This window comes from Cryptomeria japonica, chromosome 8 (genome assembly GCF_030272615.1).
Source record: "Cryptomeria japonica chromosome 8, Sugi_1.0, whole genome shotgun sequence".
In the NCBI taxonomy this organism is placed as follows: domain Eukaryota; kingdom Viridiplantae; phylum Streptophyta; class Pinopsida; order Cupressales; family Cupressaceae; genus Cryptomeria; species Cryptomeria japonica.
This window is the reverse complement of record NC_081412.1, coordinates 181,826,428-181,849,268: the sequence shown is the minus strand read 5'-3', so window position 1 is coordinate 181,849,268 and position 22,841 is coordinate 181,826,428. Positions and strand designations below refer to the sequence as shown.

The following is a 22,841-nucleotide window of genomic DNA, read 5'->3' as shown; positions in this document are numbered from 1 at the left end:
AAAGAAACTAACCTCATTAGAGTGTTTTAATTCACGTCTTTCAATACAATACAAATTAAAACAAATGTGTGGTAAAATCACTCTGAATTAGAAAGGAAAGCTCACTGCAAATAAACTAAAACTAAACAATATGTATTTACAATTTACAATCTTTACAATAATTTTTGTAGTGGTCCATGTTCATGTTGAATAAATTGTAAATATTTATTTAAATTGCTAAGATGCTTTGTTGACACTAGGTAAATAATTCTACTTTTATTAACTAAAACCTAGCATTGTAGGATACACCACTCTCCAGTCCACTAGTTTCACGGACGTGGGATCCGTGAAACAACCTCCAGGTTTTAAAGAAGTTGGCTCTTGTGATTTTAGACGGGTTTGGAAAGGGAGAGAAATACTTTAAAGAAACTATATTTTAACCAAGATCCTAATCTAAGGCGATGTGCCATAATTTAAATCAATTTTCAATTCCAAGAAGCATAATGTAACTCATAATGATCAAATGGATTCATGTAAATTTTGAAACAATGCACGCATGATTTGAAATCCCAAGTTATAGTGCAGCATTAAGAATCACATAAGCCGAAACTAAGAAATTAGAAAACAAACATTCTAGATGAACTAAGCACAAGGTGCCAACGACTCTTCATTGTTGGGGGGTGAACAAGTTAAAAAACGCCATTAAGGCACAACCTAAAGCATTCTCCTAGAAAACTGTATCGAACCCCTATTACGTTGAATAAAAATCATTTTATAGACAAATTGATTACAATCATGGCGGAAATTATAGGTGCAATTGGAACTTGCTAGAGATGTTGATTTTGGATGGGAATGGTGAGCATGCTGCCTGTTCTACCAACTAGAATTGTTGGTTACTCTTCTACTGATGGTGGCATGCATTGGGTTGAAGCCACTACCCAAAAGAACCAATGGTGCATCTTTAAATATGTGTCACATCCTACCTCGCTCCTAAGAAGTGATGTGACGTTGCATACCTCTCTATGCTTCCTTCCGCACTGATCCCACTGAATGGTCTTGTTTGGTTGCTTTGGCCAATGGTACAACATTAAGATGTACTGTTCACGACAAGATACCAAAACGTATGCCAGTGTGACAAGTGGCACATTTGGAGCGATCATCATTTAAAATCTTTCTCAGCTTTTATTTTTCCTGATAGTGCAGTAGGCTACCATGTGGCTTGTCAACACTGCATGAAGGAAGGTCGAGCATTCTTAATGAAGAGAACACGCGTCAATATGACACACGTCCCACTTGTGAGAGGGACTTAGCCAAAATAAACATGAAGCCGATTGCACCAAAAAGGGAAGTTCTCACCTTGAGTGATATTTACATTGTTTCTATCAATGCCTTGAGCATAGACCCACAAAATGTAGAATGTCTCTAGCTATGGCGACTCACAGGGGATCTTTGCCTACAAAGGTTGAACCCAAAATCTCTGGTTATGCATCAAAATTCAAAAAGGCAAAAAGGGATTTCATCAAATTGCAACTTCGGAACTATAATTTCTTAAGAGCGAGGTAAAGGGATGCCCACTCAACTTCAAAAATTTGTGCCTTGTTTTTTCGAGCTTCAAAGATCCTATCAAAATTAATAATCTCCTTGAAGGAGAAGATGTCTAGACTCTACACCACAAATTACATCTAGAATTCAAGTTGTGCAAGCGGTTGAAGGATTGCTTCCACTTCTTCTACACTCAATGCTTGGCTCAATCCCTAGAAGACGCTTTGATCCTTTTGTTTATTTTCAAGTAACTCTTAGATTTGACTTTCTGAGAGTATTGTGTTGTCAACAAGGAAAGGAGAGGGGAGTACTAACTTGACCAATTGTTCAATGTGTCTCTTCATTTTCTTCACAACCTGCTCTAATGCATCCAGATTGGTCGTGCACTTCAAGTTCGTCTTATTGCAGCTCAAAAATTCATTTGCTATAACAGTTGCTTGTCTTCTATTTTCCACATCGGCCACCTCCATAGTCTCATCAAAAGCAATGTACAACTTTTGCACCAGTGATTGGGAATCAACGACCATAAGTGCAACGAAGAAGAGAGTTCGGTTAACTATCGTGCTAACCTCAATACTCAAGAATTGAGAATCCAAGATGAACTTGAGTGCGAACTTCAAATTGGAGGTTGTCTGCTTGATACATTCCTAGAATGAAGCATAGAGTTGTTGAGGCATTTGGAGAAAATTTGGAGCTTGTGAGCTTTGAGCCAATTCTTGCTTAAGTTGTGCAATTTCCTGATCTTTGGCCTACAACTCTTGTTGCAATTGCTATTGTTGATCCTTAGAGGCTATGAGACTCTTATGAACTTGAGTAGGTTCACTTATCCTTTCTTGTAGCTTTTGGTCAGTAGCCTCCTCTTTCTTTGATGCCTCAACCCGAGCTCGGACCTCTACAATCTCTATCTGCAACTTAACCCTTTGATCATACTCAAGCTTCAGGGCTTCTATGGTCACTCAACCTTGGAAATCCACTTGTAACTTGGTTACCTCAAAATCCTTGGCCTTATTTTTTGCAATAAGCCAGTCCACAATGCTCTTGACCCATGCTAACTAACTCTCTTTTCTCCAAGCGCCAACTAGTCTTGAGAAAGTCTATTGTGACAAACTCCTGCCTTTCCTCCATGTCCTAAGGCCTTGCCTATCCAAGATTTAAACCCACAACATGCATAGAGTAATCTTCTGACTGCATTTGCTCCCGAGGCTTTATTATGGTCGACATCATATAAGCAATCATCAACAATTGTTGAGCAGGGTCACATAAGGACCTCATCTAAGGCACAACAAAGGACGTTCCTACTTTGCTTCTTTGATTATACAAGTAGGCCTCATGAGATTTTCTTGTAGTTTCAATTTGTTGATGGAACTAAGCTAGTGATTGAATAAATCCTCCCACGAAGGGAGATCCTCGTGGCAGGTTGTAGAGAATGGTCACTTGTTGCTACGAAGCAACAGACACTATTTCCGCAACAACTGAGGATTGAATTATGAGGGTAGATAGAGAGAATGGAAGCAAATTGCGAAGTAGATGGGCAAGCAATTGTGCCACATGTAGAAGGAGCAGGTGGAGTGGCAAGTTGTGTTGAGGAAATGGATGCTTGCATAGATGAAAAGAAGGAAGATTGTGTATAGAGGTGAGGAGAGAAATCTACCTATTGAAGTTGTCATTGGTAAAGATTGTGGATGGCACTGCGACTTCTATTTCTTGTTCTGCTTCTCCTCCCAAAGCTTTCACCAATCGTTTCCTCTTCTTCTTTGGCTCTAAAGAAGAAGTAGCTAGTATGGCCTATGTGCCAAATTGCCCCAGTGTTGTCTCAATCTACTCTAGAACAATGTGCTCCTTTTGTTGGCTTATAGCAGGGAGAGATTGTGGCCATGTGTGGGGTCTTTGGAGGTCATACACCTTCGTTGTTTGTTTTATTGTGGCCATGTGTGGGGTCTTTGGAGGTCATACACCTTCGTTGTTTGTTTTATTGTTAGCATCTCTTCTTCTTGTTCTTGTTCCTCCTTGGACTGCTCCTCCACCGCCACTCTTTGTGAATGCAGCTCATATCTAATGGGGATTTCAGTAGTTCATGATATTCATCCCCAAGCCTCTCTCGTTCCTTATCTATCTCAATTTCCCCATAGTTCTTCTCCATTTCAAAAAAAAATCGCCTATATCTCCAATAGGCATCAATTTTCTCCATGCTCAATTCTAACTTGAGGAGTTGTAGCCTAAGACCCTTTGTCATGTGTCTAGACAGGTCAAACTGCCTGACAAGCTTGTAAAAAGACTCTCGTGGCTGCGAGTCTCTGCAGGAATCTACACCGAATCGACATATACAGCTAATGTGTCCTCTAGAGACAACCGTCATTGCTCAAAATAAGGTCAAGGTTCATGAACAAAAATTGACGCTAGCTTCAAGTTAGCCATATGACCCTTCAGATCATAGCTCCATTGATCATTGATCAGATCCAGGCCCAATTCTGCTAATTTTAGGACAAACAATTGCTCTATTGATCTTTTGATCACTGTGATTCCCCTCTTGAACATACTCTAATTGCACTCACATTCATATATGTTGTCATTTAATTGCTAGCTAGTTTTCTTTTTCTTAGATTTGCCTCTTGTTTGGACAGTAATACTCACAACAATGTATTTTAGTTCCATCAACCTACATAGGCCTCTTTAGAGCATTAATCATAATTTCAGTTTCAGATTTGAAATGGCACAACAATTTCTTTCACATTAAGCAATGCACAATTTAAACAATTGTTTAAAGAAAGCTTTATTTGGCTTAAAATATGCATTTATCTTGTCAGCTCATTCAATAAACTTTTCTTATCCAGCTTTTAATTCATCAAAAATACTGCAGATCAGAGGATTCAAATACTTTCACTTTATAGACATCAGAAGTTTCCAAAAGAGGGCTTGTCAACAATAAAATACCCTAAATTAGTCCTGCACTAACTTACAGCTACGATATGTAATAGTTCTCTTTTTGCTTAACTAACCTTACTCTTGCAGTGTGTGTTTAATACTGTCTGCAATATTTCTTGTCTTTATTAGACTTTTCTAGATGACAAAAATTGTCTTATGCATTTATCATTTCTTTGTCAAACATTTAAGAGCTCGAATGTAGACAACTAAACATGTACAACAACACTCAATTAAATTTCACTCTCAATATTATTTATAAACCCAACATTGAAATGCATCATTGATTACAAATTGCACCATCAAAGCTCTAAGGCTACAAACCTTGCCTTACCACATATGATCATTTCTGGTCATTAAACTTTTACACTTTTAGAATTTGTGAACCAGAAAAATAATTTCTAGGTGATACTTGATTGAAACAAATGAAGCTGCTTGAGAGGTAAGAATATTGAGAGCATAAACAGAAAAAAAATCTTGCAAAACAGTGAAAAAACTCACACAGCTCAGCACATTTTTATCCTAGAAACCTCATGAGGGGCAAATCAGCTTTTATAGCAGTGCTAATTGCCTTTCTACCTTGTAACATTACTTTGGTAAGAATAGGACAACCAGTGAGTGCAACAATGAATACTCTCTACTCTTTGTCTTTGTCTATCTCCCTACTGTCAATAGACAATTGAATTCTTGTATTGCTCACTTACAATACTCCTTTCAAACCTTCCATGATCTCAAGCACATGCTTCCACCATTATTTTAGACAACTATTGATGCTAGAACATTATCCTAGACCCTAGAAGAATTCCCATTAATGTTAGAAGTCAAAAATAGCATCAATTTGTTTCAGATTCTCAGTTGCAAATTCATGGGTCACTACCACAAATTGTGGCTCTGTCTTGGACATGCCACAGTTGCAGTTCTGTACTGGACACTATGCGGTTGTGTTGCTGATAGACACTGCTACAGTAGTGGTCTAGTCTTCCAGCTCTATTTTCTGACTAATCCTATTATGTGCTTTAACTTGGTTCTAATACCATTTGGCTTGACTGATCTTCTAGTCTTTAAATCCTATCTTCCATGATTCTTGGACTCTATTTCTAGTTTCATTTTTTTCTTTTTCTAGTATTACATCTTCTGTGAACATGGTTTTTCCTTCCACACCCATGTCTTCTTAAGAGAGTAGCACCTGCTCTGCTTCATCATCTAACATAGAGGACTCACAAAGCTACAAGTACTCACAATTTACCATTGAGTGCGTTTTCATGAAAGAAAGAAGATCAAATTTAAAGGCATTTTCACCTATAGCCTCCAAAAGAAAGAAAGGGTTACCTTAATGGCTTAATTTTCATAGTAGCCCTTGTAGTCTTTCCTAAACAAAGGAAAGCCAAACTTCATTTCCTACCTTTAATTTATGCTCCTTTCTATGTTGATCATGCCTTTTACAAATTTTGAGTTCTTTAAAATTTCTCTTTAACCTTAAGTTGGATTTGTCTAATCCTCTCAACAAATTTTGAAGCTTTAGTCCCCTCATTATCTTGTCCTACTTGTGCTTCTTGCTTATCGAAATCTACACCAAATGGTCTTGAGGGAAAATACCCTATGCATGCCTCAAAGGTGAGTGATTTATAGAAGAATGAATTGCCCTATAATAAGAGTGCTGAATGTAAGAAAGTCACTCATCCCAAGTGTTGGGATACTTACTATATCCCCTTATCAGTTACAACAAGGTCCTATCAACCAGCTTTGTTCAGCCATCTATTTGTGGGTGAAAAGCAATACTCTTTTTGAGCCTTCTATCCATCATACTCCACAAGTGGACTGAGATTTCCCAATAAATCTTGGATCTCTATGTGAAATAGTGAACTAGAGAAGCAAAAAGTGCACCCATACATGAGAAAACAACATCTCAGCAGCTTCTTTAATTGTGATAATCTTTTCCAGAGTTAGAAAACATTTTTCTAAATCTATCAACTACAAATAAATAAGCGTGTGCATGTCTAGTCATAGGCAATTCTCCTACAAAGTCCATAGAAATACATTCTTTCCCATTGCCTTATGGAAATTGGAAGAGGCACATGCATTCTTTCCTTTCTTATCTTAGATTTGCTAGAGCAACACAACTTGTGATTTCTAACAAACCTTGCTGCATTTTGGGCAAAAAGACATACCTTTGCAAGTAAGCCACTATTTTACTACCACCAAACTGACCTGCCACTTTGGAGGTGTGCAGTTCCCTCGTCACTAGAAGCATTTGTGCCATTGGCAAGCATAATTTTCCTACCTTGTAAAGAAAACCCTGATTAAGATAGAAATATTTATTGCTTTTTAGTTTTTACACTTCCTTAAGTTTGAAGTTCTTTGTACTTCTTCCTAGAGTCTATATCATTTTCATATTCTTTTGAATAGGCATCTTCTGTAAAAGTCTCTAAATGTCTAATCATCACCATAGCTGAAACAGGTGATCTAAATAATCTGTCTGCCACCACATTACTACTTCCCTTCCTATCTGATCGCCAAATGAAATTGCTATAAGAATCCCATCCATTTGTAAAGTCTTTCTTTTTATAATTTATTTTATGCCTATAAGTATGATAGAGGTTGATGATCAATGTGCACTACAGTTTCTTTGCCAAACAAGTAAGGCCTCCATTTTTTAATGGCTTGAACTGCTCTATGCAATTCTTTATCATCCACCAGATATTCTTTAACAGCCTAAGTAAAAACCTCTGAATGATAACAAATAATTCTACCACCTTGAAGCAAGATGGCATCCATTGCACTTTCATTAGCATTAGTTTCAACTTCAAAAGGCTTTTGAAAATCAGGAAGAGCAAGCACAAGGAGCATTAATTATTTTGTACTTTAATGTTTCAAAAGCATTATCATGTTCTTTACCCAATGAAAGCCCCTTACCTTAGCTGAAATTTGATGCAAAGGATAGGCTATGGAAAAAACAAAGAAAATAAATTTCCTCATTTATTATGAGACACATACAAAACTTCTAGTTTTAGTAGCAATCTTTGGTGTAGGCCAATTTAAAATTGCTTCAACCTTTGAAAGAACTATTCTTAATAATCCTCCCCCTACCACATGCGCTAACTAAACTAAAGATTTTTTTTCTAAATTTACACTTTTTCATATTATATAGAAATTGTTGATCTTTTAACCTTTCCAAGACTTGTTTAATGTAGATGAGATGTTCTTCCCAGGTAGCATTAAACTTCGAAGATCATCCAAACAGACAATTACACAGCTATCCACGAAATCCCTTAGAACATCATTCATCAATATCATAAAAGTAATTGGTGCATTACCTAGGTCAAAAGGAAGTACTAATCGTTCATAAAGTCCTTGCTTAATTTTGAATGCAATCTTCTAAGTAAATTCTTTCATACGCCTAACCTAAGATTTGACTTAGTAAAATATTTTGAATGCTAAAGTTGGTCTAACAACTCATGTATCCTTGGAAGTAAATATCTATTTTTTTATGGTGATCTTATTTAAAGCTTTGTAGTCGATACAAAACCCCAAGAATGATCCTTCTTTTATACCATCCCTATGGGCAAACCATTAGGTGAAGTACTAAGCCATATAGCCCCTTGCTCAAGAAACTCTTTAAGTTGTTTCTTGACATCAATGCTCTCTAGTCAAATTGTCGATACAATTCAATGTTTAGTAGAGAACATTCAAGCGGGAGTTGAGTCTCAAGTTCCACCTCCCTTCTTGGTTGGTAGCCCCACTTGGCTCCTAGAACACTTCATCCAAACCTTTCAATATTCAGTTACTCTTGGTAGAAAATCACTATCCATCTTTTTTATCTCTCAACAAAAGTAACAATATTGCTTCATTTCTCGAATTAATTTTATTCCTTGACTAGATCTTACCTCGATTCGGTGCTCTCTGATTATGTATTTGATTCCATCCTTGACCCAATTGTACTTGTTAGCCATCATAAATATTGCATCTCTAACACATGAATAAAGCCTCCCAAGAACCATTTCAATTGCATCAAGAGGAATAACATTTGCAACTCTCTCATCTACATTTTGTTCATTCGCTGCAAACTTGAACTTGCACTATTTTGTTACCTATATTTCTACACCTCTTTCACCCATCCCAATGAGTATTGATGAGTTTTCAGTCCAACCCTTTTAACCATATCTTCTGAAATTATATTGCATTGTGAACCAAGTTCTAACAATACATTAACTCTTGGCTTCTTTGCTTGCATTTTCAAAATAAAAAAGTTGTTCATCTCTTCAATTTTGTCCATTTCTTTAGTGTTGGAGGCTACACATGAAAGCCTATCATCTATGTTTAAGCTATCCTCTATTTGAATTTCCTCTTCTTGGATTATTAGCATGAATTTATTTGAGTCCTCCTTTTTAAGGGAGACACAGGGACGCATCCCTAGGGTTTTTAGCCCCTATCCCTACACTAGGGACGTCTTAGAAATAGCGGGCGACTTGGGGACATTTCCCAGTCATCACCAAAAAAAACTTTGCACTAAAATGTCCCCGAACCAAGGGGGCAGCTAGAAAACGAGGTATGGATAGTCAGCCACCCTTAGGACACAAAGGGGATGTCTGGAGGTCCCTCACCTGCCCTGGGGTGGCTAGCCATCCCCACATTTCCAACATGATTTTAAACAATCTTTTTGCCCTTTGTGAACCCCATGCCCCTCTAAGTAGGTCAGTATGTGTACATTCATACATTTCAAACAAATAGCAGTAAGACATTTTAAGAGCAATGCATCAAATAGTTTATGTTGAAACATATGCTCTTCTCTATCCTTGAGAGTCCATTGTTATTCTGCCTTAGAGTATATGTTAATGATAAAACCTATAGTGTAAACAGTTTGATAATTTCCCAAAGTTTTATGCATCTTTTATTTGAGTTTTGTATATATGATTAAGTTCACCTAGTAATAAACCTAAAACACTCAAGGACCAATGAAAAGTTCACCTGTCATCTCCAATCACTACAAAGTTTCCCAAAAAAATTGTCAGAAAAACATGCATGGCTCCCCTGCTTAGTATATTTTTAGGCCCATAAGAATTTTATGGTGTTGGAGAAACAGACAAAAAAATACTTTAATGGCAGTGAAAGGCCTGCAGCTTCTGCAATTAGAGTGACAAGTAGATAAGATCTACTCTACAAGACACAACCATTGGAAACAGAGGAAATAAATAAGTCTATCAATTAGAACACTGCATGCTATTAATATCCAACTAATGGTCAACCAATGTGAAATTGGTGTTGCATGAAAACGAAGAACAATGTCGTATTGATTGAACAAATGTAACTTTGACCTTGAGGTTTAGTATCAAATATATATATAAGGTGTGCCCTTTGCCATCCCTTGTTGTCCCCAAAAATGGTCTAAAGTAATCCCATCCATTCCCCCATCCCAAAAACTTGGTGAAAAATAGCTCTTTCCTTTCTCCACGAATGTAATCTAGGATGAAGTTTCCAACACTTGGAATTGATTATATCCATCTATTTTGCAATGGCTAAAATGATTTTGTATGTCTTTCTTTTTTTAGTTTTGCAAAATTTGATTTCTTAACTTTCCAATTATTTTTATAGCTTTTACCTTTGTGCTTAGCAGGCTCACCTTCGTACCTCTTTTTCTCCTCCACATAATATGCTTGGACACATTTTTCATGCAATTCCTTACAATTGGTGGTACTTACCCTCCTTTGGATGTAAGAATGGAGCCCCACAAGATATTTCATCGACATATCCTTATTCAAGTCCATGCCATTCATTGCCTCCTGAATTTCATCATGTAATCTTATACACTTTTCTTGCTTAGTTGTTTATAGTACATGCATTGAATCTTTTGACCAGTTTTATGCCCAATGTGATAAAAATTCCTATGAACTAGTTCCTTGAATTCATCCCAACTATTTATTGTGGGCTTCTTTCTCTTTTCACAGTTGATTAATAGTTTCCCCACCACTCAATAGTATGCCCTTCCATTTTGAGGCATGCAAAGGAAATTCTTTGTGCATCATCTATTTTACTATGTTACCCCAAGTTTTCTGTAATGTCCCCTACTAGGAGGCTGCCAATTCCTGTAACTTAATAATAGTTCTGATTTGATCTGATCCATGATCTTGAGATAAGTCTGATATTCATATAACTCTAAAGGTATACGTATGATGTGTAAATAAGGATTTCAATAACTTTATTTGATCATATGAATTGTCTTCAAATATTTATAATAAAAATCCACTCAGTTATAATGATACATTGGCCTGATTACACATTAAATTCCTGATTTTGAATATGGATTATTGATTGCAATCCCTAGATTGCTGTCTCTGTTCCAATACTTGTCTATACTCTTCCCTATCTCTTCCAGCGCTCTCTTTTTTTTTCCCTCATTATATAACTTGCAACCTCAAATGGTTGCAATCACTCCATAAGCAACTAGTTGTATCATATCTCTTCATAAATAATTACTATTGTCTAACCGCACTTGTACATGCGTATTAGTTACTTGTTCTAATCGCACTATTTCCATGAGTATTGGTTATTAACACAAATCAATTTGTATGTCAATTCGCTGCTTTGTTTATTGATTGTTTACGTTACTTTTAATCCTCCGTAACCTTTCACTAGTCACTGCAATTCCTTTCATCATATTACTGTTCGTACTCATCACTCAATAATCTATGGTTTATTAATTCTTCCCCACGGCACTACCTTAATTGATGCTTATCTATAATCACCTTCATTATATGCCTCAGCCGATCTGAGGTAATTAATTTCAGGCTCGTCTATTGCCGCTTGCTTATTGTCAAACGTCTGACTCTTGACTCTGCAACTTGTGTTCTTTCCAAGTCGCTGACATACCATTCATTCGCTAGTTCCCAGCTACATCACCTTTTCTCAGTATCATTGTATGATCGTTTTTCCTCCAACCAACTAGTCAATATCTTCACTGCTCACTTTGACCATAGACTCAAATGCTTTGTCGTGAGTTGGCTATAAACATATATTGTTGTCCATATTTATATGTGTCTTCATATCTATAATCTTTATTAATCATAGAGTCATCTTTAATGAGACTATCTTAATTGTTTCCTCCTTCATGTCTTTGTATGAGTTCCTTGATGCCTTTTATTATCTATAAAGGAGCTTTCCTTTAGTTGTTAGGTTCTAGAGTTCTAGCATCTGGATATGGACATCACACTTGTTTATAGATAAGAATATATAAATTATGTTTATAATTTAATATTTCAAAAATATTATTAGTAATAAATATTAATAAATAATAATATTTAATAAATAGATAAGTTTCAAATAATCCTTCTTTGATTATTATTAAATTAATTAATAATAATAATTATTTCATTTAGGATATATATAATGATCAAGGAGGGACATGACAGTCTGCCCTTCCCAAAATTGCTTGTCCTCAAGCAATTGACAATTTTCTCACACTCAGTCATTACATAATAAACACAAAGTATATAGACACGAAGTATACACACAATACATGTAAGACATGAAGTCTACATGTCACATGGAGGTGCAAAGCATGTATATGAAACACACATAGAATAATCACTCTATATACAAACCCAATACATCAAGCATACACAAGAATACATGAGTCATACATACGAATACACATAAGGTGTAAATCCAAAGCATATCTCCATAAAACATGGAGTATACACATGAATATACACAAGGTGTGAAGCAAGCACATAGAGCAGAGAAACGAAAATCGCCAGAAAATCGCAAGACTTGGCGAGTCCGAGTCCGAGACATGCTCGCCGAGTCTCTGGGACTCGAACTCGGATGAGACTCGGCGAGTCCGAGTCTGGCAAGCTCGCCGAGTTGGCGAGTTTGGCAAAAACTAGCCAAACTCGGCGAGTCCAGTGCCTGAAACTCGGCTACTGGCTGGGTTACGTAAAATGACAAAAAAAAAACATTTTAAAAAGTTTTTTTAAAAATGAATGGTCTCGTCTTTGTTCACTACAACCTCCGCCTGAGAATGAGAAAAATTAGAGTTACAACATGTTAGCCAATAGAAAAATAACACCCAACGCCTTTATTAAATAATAAGTTTTTTTGGCCTCGCGGGGCGCTGCCCCTCAACCCCGCCCTGTATCGCGACAAGGAGCGCGCAAGGGGCGATGCCCCTTGACCCCACCTTGGGGGCGCTGCCCCCAAACCCCCGTCGAAAAATATGGGGGGAAACTGCGTCAATAGAAGTAGGGAAAATTTACACTCCGAGTCTGACACTGATTGGATCAACCAGGTAGATATAGAGCCTAAGACTATAGCCATGGCAAAGGAGGAGCAAAGAGCACGAGCACAGATAGGAGATTTAGAGGCAGATAGTGACACGGATGTTCTTGATGTTGGTGAGCATGGCATGGTGTCACGGGGAGCGCCTATGGCTGTCGAATCATCCAAGACCTACCTTCGACGCCTTCGCAGGGGGCCGGGGCCGAAGGGTGCAGCCGTGCTAACTCCTCTAAGCCATAGGCTTGTAGTTGTATTTACCTTTGGTATTTGTATGAAACATTTGATGATGATCATATGATGACATGGATTTTTTATTCCATGAGTTTTGTAATATTGTATACATTTGACAATATTTATATATCTATGTTTGTTATTTCCTTCAGCTACAATTTGTGTTTATGCTTATGTGATTGATGTATACTTGTGTATGTAATCAAATGAGCCAAGTTTGATGATGTTATTGTGTCTTTAAGGTGTATTCAATAAAGGGTGCCTGAAACAAGTTTTAAATCTTTAAAAATCTCTAAATTTCTTGAGTTTTTCACTTTCCCAAGTCCAGCCGAGTCTGACTCCGAGTCTCGAGTACGAGTCCCGTTCGGCCTTGCCGAGTCCGAGCCGAGTCTATGTCCCGTTTCTTTGACATAGAGTATGAAGCATGCACATAAATTATCTTTAAGTCACGAAGCATATATGTGAGTGTAGGTGCTTATGAGAGGCACTTATGTAGAACAAGCATAAGTTAGATAGGAAGCAATCCATGTAAAGCATACATGATAGATACTTTTGGAAAATGCACATGGGGTAAGCATTCTAAAAACAAAGCAGTCTTGAAGTAACCATGTTTAAGATACGTGACATTTGAGGAAGGCATATAAATGCAAATGGAATAAGACATTTCAATCATGAGGCAAAGCATAAAGCATACGTTAGGAAGATGTGTGTGATACAGTCATGCTGAAAATGTGACAAACATGGAGCAATCACATAATTATACAATGCAAGTTTACATGTACACGTATAAAACGTACAATGGAGCAAACATATTGAAGATACAGTAAAACACATAATTATCCACAAATTATGAAGTGTATATACTTTTAAGAAAAACATGCATAAGAAACGCAAATACACTTAAAGCATGAAGCAATTCACTTGAATGCATATCAGACACGTAGCTCAAATCCATAAGTATATACACGAAGTATGAAATAGCACACGTGCAAACATAAGACATAGAGCATAGATGGAGTATTCATGTAAAATACAACATAATATACCAATACACTGAAGTATGCACAAAAGACATGTAAAGCCTGAAACAATACACAAATGTATGTAAGGTACAAAGCACATATAAGAAAGGCACTCATAAAAAGGACATGCTGAAGACACATCAGTCATGAAGCAACACATAAAGACACGAGGCATACATGCTGAAAATCATATTAGACATGAAGCAATCACATGAATACAAGTAGTATATATACAAAGAATACATGAAGCATACATTAGGAAGGTGTATGATGTACTTATGTCGAAATCATGACAGCATTAAGAAATCACATAAGCATTCATAAAACATACATATATAATGGAGCAATCTGGTTGAAGACACATCAGGCATATAGTAAGCACGTAATCATAAATCATTTACATATGCAACAATTATTGTTTACAAAATCCTAAGGTAATTCATTCTATTATAAGAATTTGAAACAAGAATACAATCAGGTTTGCCAACTGCCCCATATTGAGCCCAAAAGCGGTCACATGCCCTTCTGGTCCCCTATGGCATGGGTCTTGTCCCCTAGCTCATACCTTGTTCCTTAGTTAATCATTAACTTGGCCGAAGGGCCAATGGACGATAGAGGTGGTTTTATCATTTAAGTTAGGGAGTCAAAGTATGACCAGGTTTGCCCAACTGTCCCATATTGAACCAAAAGCAGTCACATGCCCTTCTGGCCCCCTATGGCATGGGTCTTGTCCCCTAGCTCATACTTTGTTCCATAATTGTAGTTTCCTTATGCCAGAGAGTCAGTGGATGGTAGTGGTGGCTGAATTCTGCCAAACCCAAGCTCAGAAGTAGTCATGTGCCCTCCTAGCCTACTGCTTCATTAACATTCAGTTGGTGTCTCACTTGGGTGGGCAGTGTCTCCCCACTACAAATCTCTTTTACTTCCCTGGATCATATTAAGTGCAGACTAATAAGTTTATATACATGTTACTGGTTGTCAAATATGTATATTTGAAATGTGATTTCCATATAAGTGCGGATTAGAACATATACCAGAAATAATACGGGTGGTCATTTACCTTTCCTTGGGACTCGTGCGTATTCCTTTATTTCCTCTTCTATGCATTAACTGACTCCTACAAGATGGCAGGAAAGTTGCTCTGATACCACTGTAATGTCCCCTACTAGGAGGCTGCCAATTCCTGTAACTTAATAATAGTTCTGATCTGATCTGATCCATGATCTTGAGACAAGTCTGATATTCATATAACTCTAATGGTATACGTATGATGTGTAAATAAGGCTTTCAATAACTTTATTTGATCATATGAATTGTCTTCAAATATTTATAATAAAAATCCACTGTCAGAAATAATGATACATTGCCCTGATTACACATTATATTCCTGATTTTGAATATGGATTATTGATATTGTTGTCCATATTTATATGTGTCTTCATATCTATAATCTTTATTAATCATAGAGTCATCTTCAATGAGACTATCTTAATTGTTTCCTCCTTCATATGTCTTTGTAGGAGTTCCTTGATGCCTTTTATTATCTATAAAGGAGCTTTCCTTTAGTTGTTAGGTTTTAGAGTTCTAGCATCCGGATATGGACATCACACTTGTTTATAGATAAGAATATATAAATTATGTTTATAATTTATAATATATAAATTATGTTTATAATATAATATTTCAAAAATATTATTAGTAATAAATAATAATATTTAATAAATAAATAAGTTTCAAATAATCCTTCTTTGATAATTATTATATTAATTAATAGTAATAATTATTTCATTTAGGATATATATAACGATCAAGGAGAGACATGACATTTTCGAGACATGGGAACCGAGGGACTGGGGGACGGGGGGATGGGTTTCCGGGACGCATTTTTTTATGCCCATTTTTGGGGACAGCAAAGGTTGGCTATTTAAATAGTAGGGAAAATTTAAAATTTCCCTAATATTCATATGATAACATTGATAAATCATTTATCATATACATTATACATAGCAATTGAGTTGAGTTGAGAGTTCAAATGACAGTTGAAATTCATAAATTCATATACATGATGTAACTTAATAGTTAATACATGAGGGGTCGTCCCCCTATCCCCGAGATGCCTAGTTTTTACCCAGGAAACACGTCCTCGAGTAAAACTGCTATTTTATGAACACTAAAATAAAATTCAAGCTGTTTAACCTAAAAATCTAATAGTTTTGTATTAGCTGGTTCATCAAAAGCTTTAGTTTCTAGTTTCTAGTTTCTACTTTAAATGGACTTTGAATCCTCCACTTTCATACCTTTCTCATTGTCTTCCCCAATAGCAAATTTCTTGGCAAGGGACTTGACCTAGTCTCCAACGAAAGATTGTTCTTGCGTCATATTTAATTGTTGTCTTGATATATGCTTGTGTTGTTGGCCAAACCATTGTTGGTTCTTTGATATTCCCTTCATGTGGCTTTCTAGTGCAGTCACCCATGCTTTCAACTCCTCTGTTTGAACCTTCTATGCTCTCGTAGTCACTATCATACACAAAACTTTCACAAACACAAAAGAGGAAGGGCACAAGTGTTAATAGGTTATTTTAGGTTGATGGGATTTGATGTACAATTGTGAGAAAGGATGCATGTGTGAGTAGCAACAAATCTTAAAAGGAGAGTGAATTGACCAAACTTTTTCCTATTCAGATCAAAGACAGAAAAGTAGATGCACTTTTTTGACACTTGTTCTAAAGCAAATTTCATTTCTCAAAAACTAGTCAATAAGCTTGTTTTGCAAACAAAGAGGCACTTGAATCCATACTCGTTGGGATGAATGAAGTAGGGTTTTAAAACCTCGGTCAATAACCAATGTGTGAACAAATCTAGACTCTCCTAGAGTTTGTAGATGAGGTAGTTTTGGATGTCATGCCATTGGATGTTTGTTGGACTGTGTTTGGTAGTCCTTTCCACTATCTTTGAGATGTTGCTTTCGGAAAGCAAACAAAATATAGGCCAAGCAAAAATGGCAAAGGATTTAATATCAGGTCATACATAGGGAAATTCAAGGTTTCAATGGTAAGTACTGTAATAGGAATTTGAAAAATGCAAATGGAAATTTTGCATTGCTCATGTTGAGCGAAATACAAGAATAGCAAGTGGCTGAGGTAAAATCAGTCCACGGGCTGAATACCAGCAAAGAAAAGATGTCCATGGATCAGCTCATAAGGCAGTTCAGTCAGACCTTTGAAGAGCCAAAAGGACTGCCCTCACATAGAACAATTCAACACAAAATCCAGTTGTTACCCAATTTCCCACTTCCAAACACAGGTCCATATTGGCAAAGCATATTGAAGGCTAATGAAGTTTAAATCTCAGTTAAACAAGCTGTTGGAATAAGCAGTGATCAGACCTAGCACCTCTCAATGTGGTTCTCCCAAAGTGGTAATACTCAAGAAAGATGGTACTTGGTGCATGTGCATAGACTACGGGGCTTCGAACAACTATACCATCAAAAATAGGTATCTACTGCCCTGGATTGATGATCTTTTGGATCAATTGCAAAATACCAAATACTTTTTCAAGTTGGATCTCAAATCCAGATACCATCAAGTAAGAATCAGAGACGAAGATGTAGACAAAACAACTTTTAAGACAAAAAAGGGATCTACAAGTGGCTACTGCTCCAATTTGGATTATGCACCATACCAGCAACCTTCACATGGCTGATGAATGTGATATTAAGAGTACCCATAGATATGTGTCATAGTTTAATTGGATGATCTCCTAGTTTTAAACAAGATTTATGAAGAGTGTGTGAAGCGTCTTGAACAAGTCTCACAAGTTTTGAGGGAAAATAAGCATTTGTTGAATGGCAAGAAATGTGAGTTTGCACAGCAGTCAGTTGTCTATCTTGCAGATGTGGATGGAGATGGAGAAATAAAGATTGATCCAGAGAAAGTGGAGGCCATAGTCCAGAGAAAGTGGAGGCCATAGTGTAATGGCCAAGGCCTTCCAACACCATGGAAACTAGAAGCTTTGTGGGAGCAAGCTATGCAATACTTAAGAAAGTTTGTCAAGGTTTTCTCAACCATAACAGCACCTCTCCAGGCCATTGCCTGGAATAGCAAATTTTTCAAATGGAGCAGTAGGCAAAAAAAGGCCTTTGACGAGCTGAAGCGCAAAATCAGTCATGCCCCCATATTGGTGTTACCTAATTTGCAACAACAGTTTGAGGTGGAAACAATGGTAGTCACTATTCTGTGGGGGTTACCCTAATGCAAGGAGGTAAACCACTTTGTTACCACTAAGAACATTTTCATGGATTAGTCCCAAATCATTGCACCTATTACAAGGAGTTGTACACATTAGATCAACCGGTGAAAAAAATGAAAACAGTACTTGATGGGCGAGGAAACAGTTGCCCATATGGATCACCAACCGTTCCAATATTTGCAAGCTACATTCAAACTTCAGCAAGCTAGACACTACAAGTGTATGGAGTTCCTACAACAATTCCACTTGATTATTAAGTACAAGAGGGGTGTGACAAACAAAGTTGACGATATGTTGTCTAGATCACCATTACACTTAATTGCAAGCATGCTTTCTCAACCAGAACCCTCCATGAAAGAAGTGTATGCAGAGGATTATAAAAATAATAAGGATTTTGGAGATACATACAAACAAGCACAAAAGGATAAGGGGGCTCAATTTGTACCAAATCTGGATTATCTCCAAGATATAATGGGAAAGTTGTGTGTTCCAACAGAAAGAAAATTGTTGTTCTTGAGGGAAGCTCATACCTCCAAGGTGGCTGGGCATGTTAGAATCTCCAAGATCATTGCTAACCTTCAGCAGTATGTATATTGGCCTACTATGCAAAATTATCTCTCTGAATTCATAAAAGGGTCCAAATCGTGTGATATAAGCAAGCATACTAATCAAAAGTTGGTGCTTTATCAGCCCCTACCTGTACCTTTATGTCCATAGGAAAACATTTCCATAGATTTTGTGGGAGGTCTACCCATGTCCAAGAACCGCATGATGATGTTTTCATGGTAGTTGAGTGGGTTAGCAAGATGGCATTCTTATTCAGTGAAAGAAGACACTTTCAGATAAAGATGCAACTGAGTTATTCTTTACAAATGTTCAGATACATTTTGGTTTGCCAGAAAGTATTGTTTCAGATTGAGATTAAAGGTTTCGGGGGGGATTTTGGTTTGCAGTGTGGAAAAGAATGGACACTTGGTTGAAAAGATCAACTGCATTCCATCCCCAAACCAATGGACAAATGTGGCTGGTAAACCGAACATTGGCACAGCTGCTGAGAGGGTATAATCAGAGGCATATTAAAACTTGGGATGAGAGCTTGACCTATATTCAACACTCCTATAGCTGTGCAGTTCATGCTTCTACAAATTTGTCACCATATGTTCTAGGTATCTACCTTCTGATCAACTGGATTTCGTTGCAGGGAGGTCACACAGCTGTGGAGAACATTTGGGTTCAGAGGTTCCCAAGGCTGAAAATTTCACTGAAAACTTTGAGCAAATTCATTTCCATGTTCATAAGGAGTTGAAAGACAAGAATAAGAAATGTCCAGCACAATGTGGAACATGAGTTTAGTGTAGGAGATAGAATTTGGTTGTACTTGGGCAAGGAGAGACTTGAAGAGCAGGAAAAGAAACTTCCCTTTTGTTATGGCCTATTTTTATCACGGAATATAAAATATCCATTGACACAATGTTAACACAAGCTAAACCTCAAAAGCATAGTGATTTACTTCCTTCTTTATAGGTACTAATCAATAGCCACTAAAATCCATCCGGTGCTATCTTTAAATTCAGAACCTTTTCAACACTTTTCATTTTTCATTATTAATATTAGACATGAAGCCTATCTTTAGCCAATATTTACAGAAGATAACCTTCAAAAGCATCATGATTTACTAGCACATAAATGTGCTATAAAGGCAATTCGTTTGACAGAACCTTTAATACTTCTCATTTCTCTATATAGCTAGCCTTCAAGGGCATTTATCATTTACTGGCATACAAGGTGAGGCCATAGGTGCGTTAAAGGCAATAAATTAATAATCCCTCATTTCTGGCCAGTACTATCTTTAAGGCCAGAATCTTTTAGAACTTTTAAGCCTATCAATAGCCTTCAATGTGAGTTTTTAGCACATCCTGCAATTTCTCCTCAAAAATGTAACATTGCATGATCCAGCTAAGACTCCAGCATAAAACCTGAAGGCAAACTGAGCTAATCTTCCTCAAACGAGCTATGAACTAGCTAGGACTCCAACTTAAGACCTGCTCTGGGTTACCACTAAGCTACTCTCCCTCAAAAATGTTATTTGCCACGAATTAGCTATGACTCAAACCTAAGACTTCAGGATTACATCTGAGTTATTCTTCCTATTGTCAATGAACCAGCTAGAACGTGAATCCGAAACCTCAGGTACCTACCTTAAGCCAGTCTCCCTCAAACATTCAATTCTCTGTCAACCAACTACAACTCAAACCTAAGACCTCAGGCTACCCTTTGCTCTTCCACAGAGCTACTCTCCCCTTCCTCTAGATCGTTCTTCCAACAGAACACTTCAAACTCTCAAGCAACCATCTACTCGCATCATTCAATTCACTTCCATTTTCACATTACTTCCATCAAAAAAGCCTCAAAAGCAAAATCCAGTCCAAATTGCATCGGTCTTCACATCAAATAACAAAAGCAAGGCACACAAATGCAGCCAGCCATTTCTGTGCCAAAATCATTAAAGGTTCTCGATTACTCACCGATGAAGCGTCCTCGAGGTTGTATTCAGCCTAGACTAGAAAACAGCCAGCAGCAGTGTTACAGTAGAACAGCGCAAAAGAGTCACCGTCAAAGCCACGCACTGTGCTCTTTGCGCTCTGCTGGCCTAAATGGACAGAAAGAATAGAGAATTCAGCAAATAAATACCCCCACTGTGAGAATCCTCCACTGCCGAAAGTGTCCCTGACGTGATGGGACAACGAGCGACCCCGCTGCTCCGCTCCGCTCTTGTTCCGCTCCGCCACCACCACTCCGCCGCCGCCGAAGACGACGAAGGAAATGCTGGTCAACATTCATCGTTACACGCCATTTTTTCTTTAATCTTTGTTTGATTGTTCTTTACTAGTGACTTGTACCTTATTTTAACCGTTATCCAGAAGCAGCCACGTGGGCATGCGTCAGTGGTCAAGGCGGCTGCCGAGACATCTCACTATTAGATAACGTGGCAAAGATGGAAGAAGGCTGTGTGGGCCCGAAGGAAATCTGGTCCGTCGATTCGGATTCACGTGAGTATTATTAGGCATACTAAAGGTGTGTGGAGTCGTTGGTGATAATGCTTTGGGGGAGAATGTAAATAGAAATAGAAAAAGGAACAAACCTTGTCTGTTGCGTTGTCATACAAGAAGAGCACATTACGGCGGATTTGTCAACTATGTGATTAGTGTGTAGGTCCCAATTGTATCAGCTATGAGTGTGATTGGATTGATTGGTTGCATGCAAGATTATAATGCTTTAAACTATAGTAGGAGTTTGCCCACAAGTGAGTTGTGTTAATTGACAAGAAACAAATCGTTAAGATAAGGGAGGTTGGTGGTTATTCTTAGTTTTCAAGTGTATATAAAAGTCCATGGTTTTTAATTGTTTTTGAACTTTTTAGTAAGGAGTGAGATGTAAGGACTCTATTGAAGGAAAGAGAAGGTTGGAGACTTGCTATTTTACTTAAATGGTTTATAATGTTAGTTTTTTTTTAATATGGTTCAACATTGAACCAAGATCTTTTGGGATCAAAGTAGGAGATTTGGTTGTCAAGTTCAAGGATAAGCTCAAACAAGTAGCAAGAATCAAGTATAATATTCTATTTCAAACATAGAATAAAAGTTATTGTCCAAACACTATAAACATTCAGTTTTGTTATTATTATTCATTATAGTTCGGGGAAATATTCCTTTTACATGGTACTAGAGTTCTCTTTTTTCTGCAATCTTCTCCACACCTTCATATGAGATTATGAGATTATGAGCCACTACTGTTGTCCATTCATTTTGTTCTCTTCTCTTCTTCTTTGTCCCTCCTCTCAGTTTACATTCTACAATTTATATCATTCAAAAGGAAGTTGAACCACCGTGTGTTTTAATTCAATCAAAATCATCCATTTTGCAACACTTGATTTTAGGTTTGTTGGTCTTCAACCCAATCAAGATTATCCATGTTGAAATACTTCATTTTAAGTTTGTTGTGTTATGCAAGTGGATATACTGAGAGGGGGGGTGAATCAGTATATGCCAATTTTAACTTCAACACTTAAAGCGATATCAATAACATTACCATATCTCACATTATCATTAGAACAACTATGCAAATGATAAGCACAACCACACATCAACACAAGAGAACACTAGATTCGCATGGAACCCCAAAAGGGAAAAACCACTGTGAGAAAAGTTACTTGGATCTACTACCCAAATCCAACCTCACAGAATAATAAAGAACTTGCAATGATTACATGGATTTCAATCTATGAAAGGAGACACCAATCCCCAATCTGATTTGTAGGCACCAACCTATAGGAGAAATTAATCACCTGATCCAAATAACTAAGCACTAACTCAAATACTGAGACACCAACCTCAAATACATATAACATATAGGAAATACAAAAGATGTATCATGTGTAACTACAAAACACAAGCTTCATCATCTATTTGATATGAGCTACTTCAAAACACTCTCACTGTATGTAAAGGGTTTGCATCTTAGTTCATACACCTCACAATATATATACTTCTCTTTATTGAGTATAGAGCTTGCACAACTTTCATCGCAGCTACTACATATTGGAATGGAACTGATTGGCATTATTTAT

General features: G+C 37.2%; 1 protein-coding gene across 2 annotated transcripts in view; it reads right to left on the bottom strand.

The window, feature by feature from the left end:
- The window catches only part of LOC131048331 (LRR receptor kinase SERK2), an 84,325-nt gene extending 63,020 nt beyond the window's left edge, over positions 1-21,305 (bottom strand). For both annotated transcript variants that reach the window (XM_057982244.1, XM_057982245.1), the window contains exon 1: positions 20,740-21,305. The gene's annotated coding sequence lies outside the window, so the exon portion shown is untranslated. The remainder of the gene's footprint in view (positions 1-20,739) is intronic.
- Positions 21,306-22,841: the final 1,536 nt, after the last annotated feature.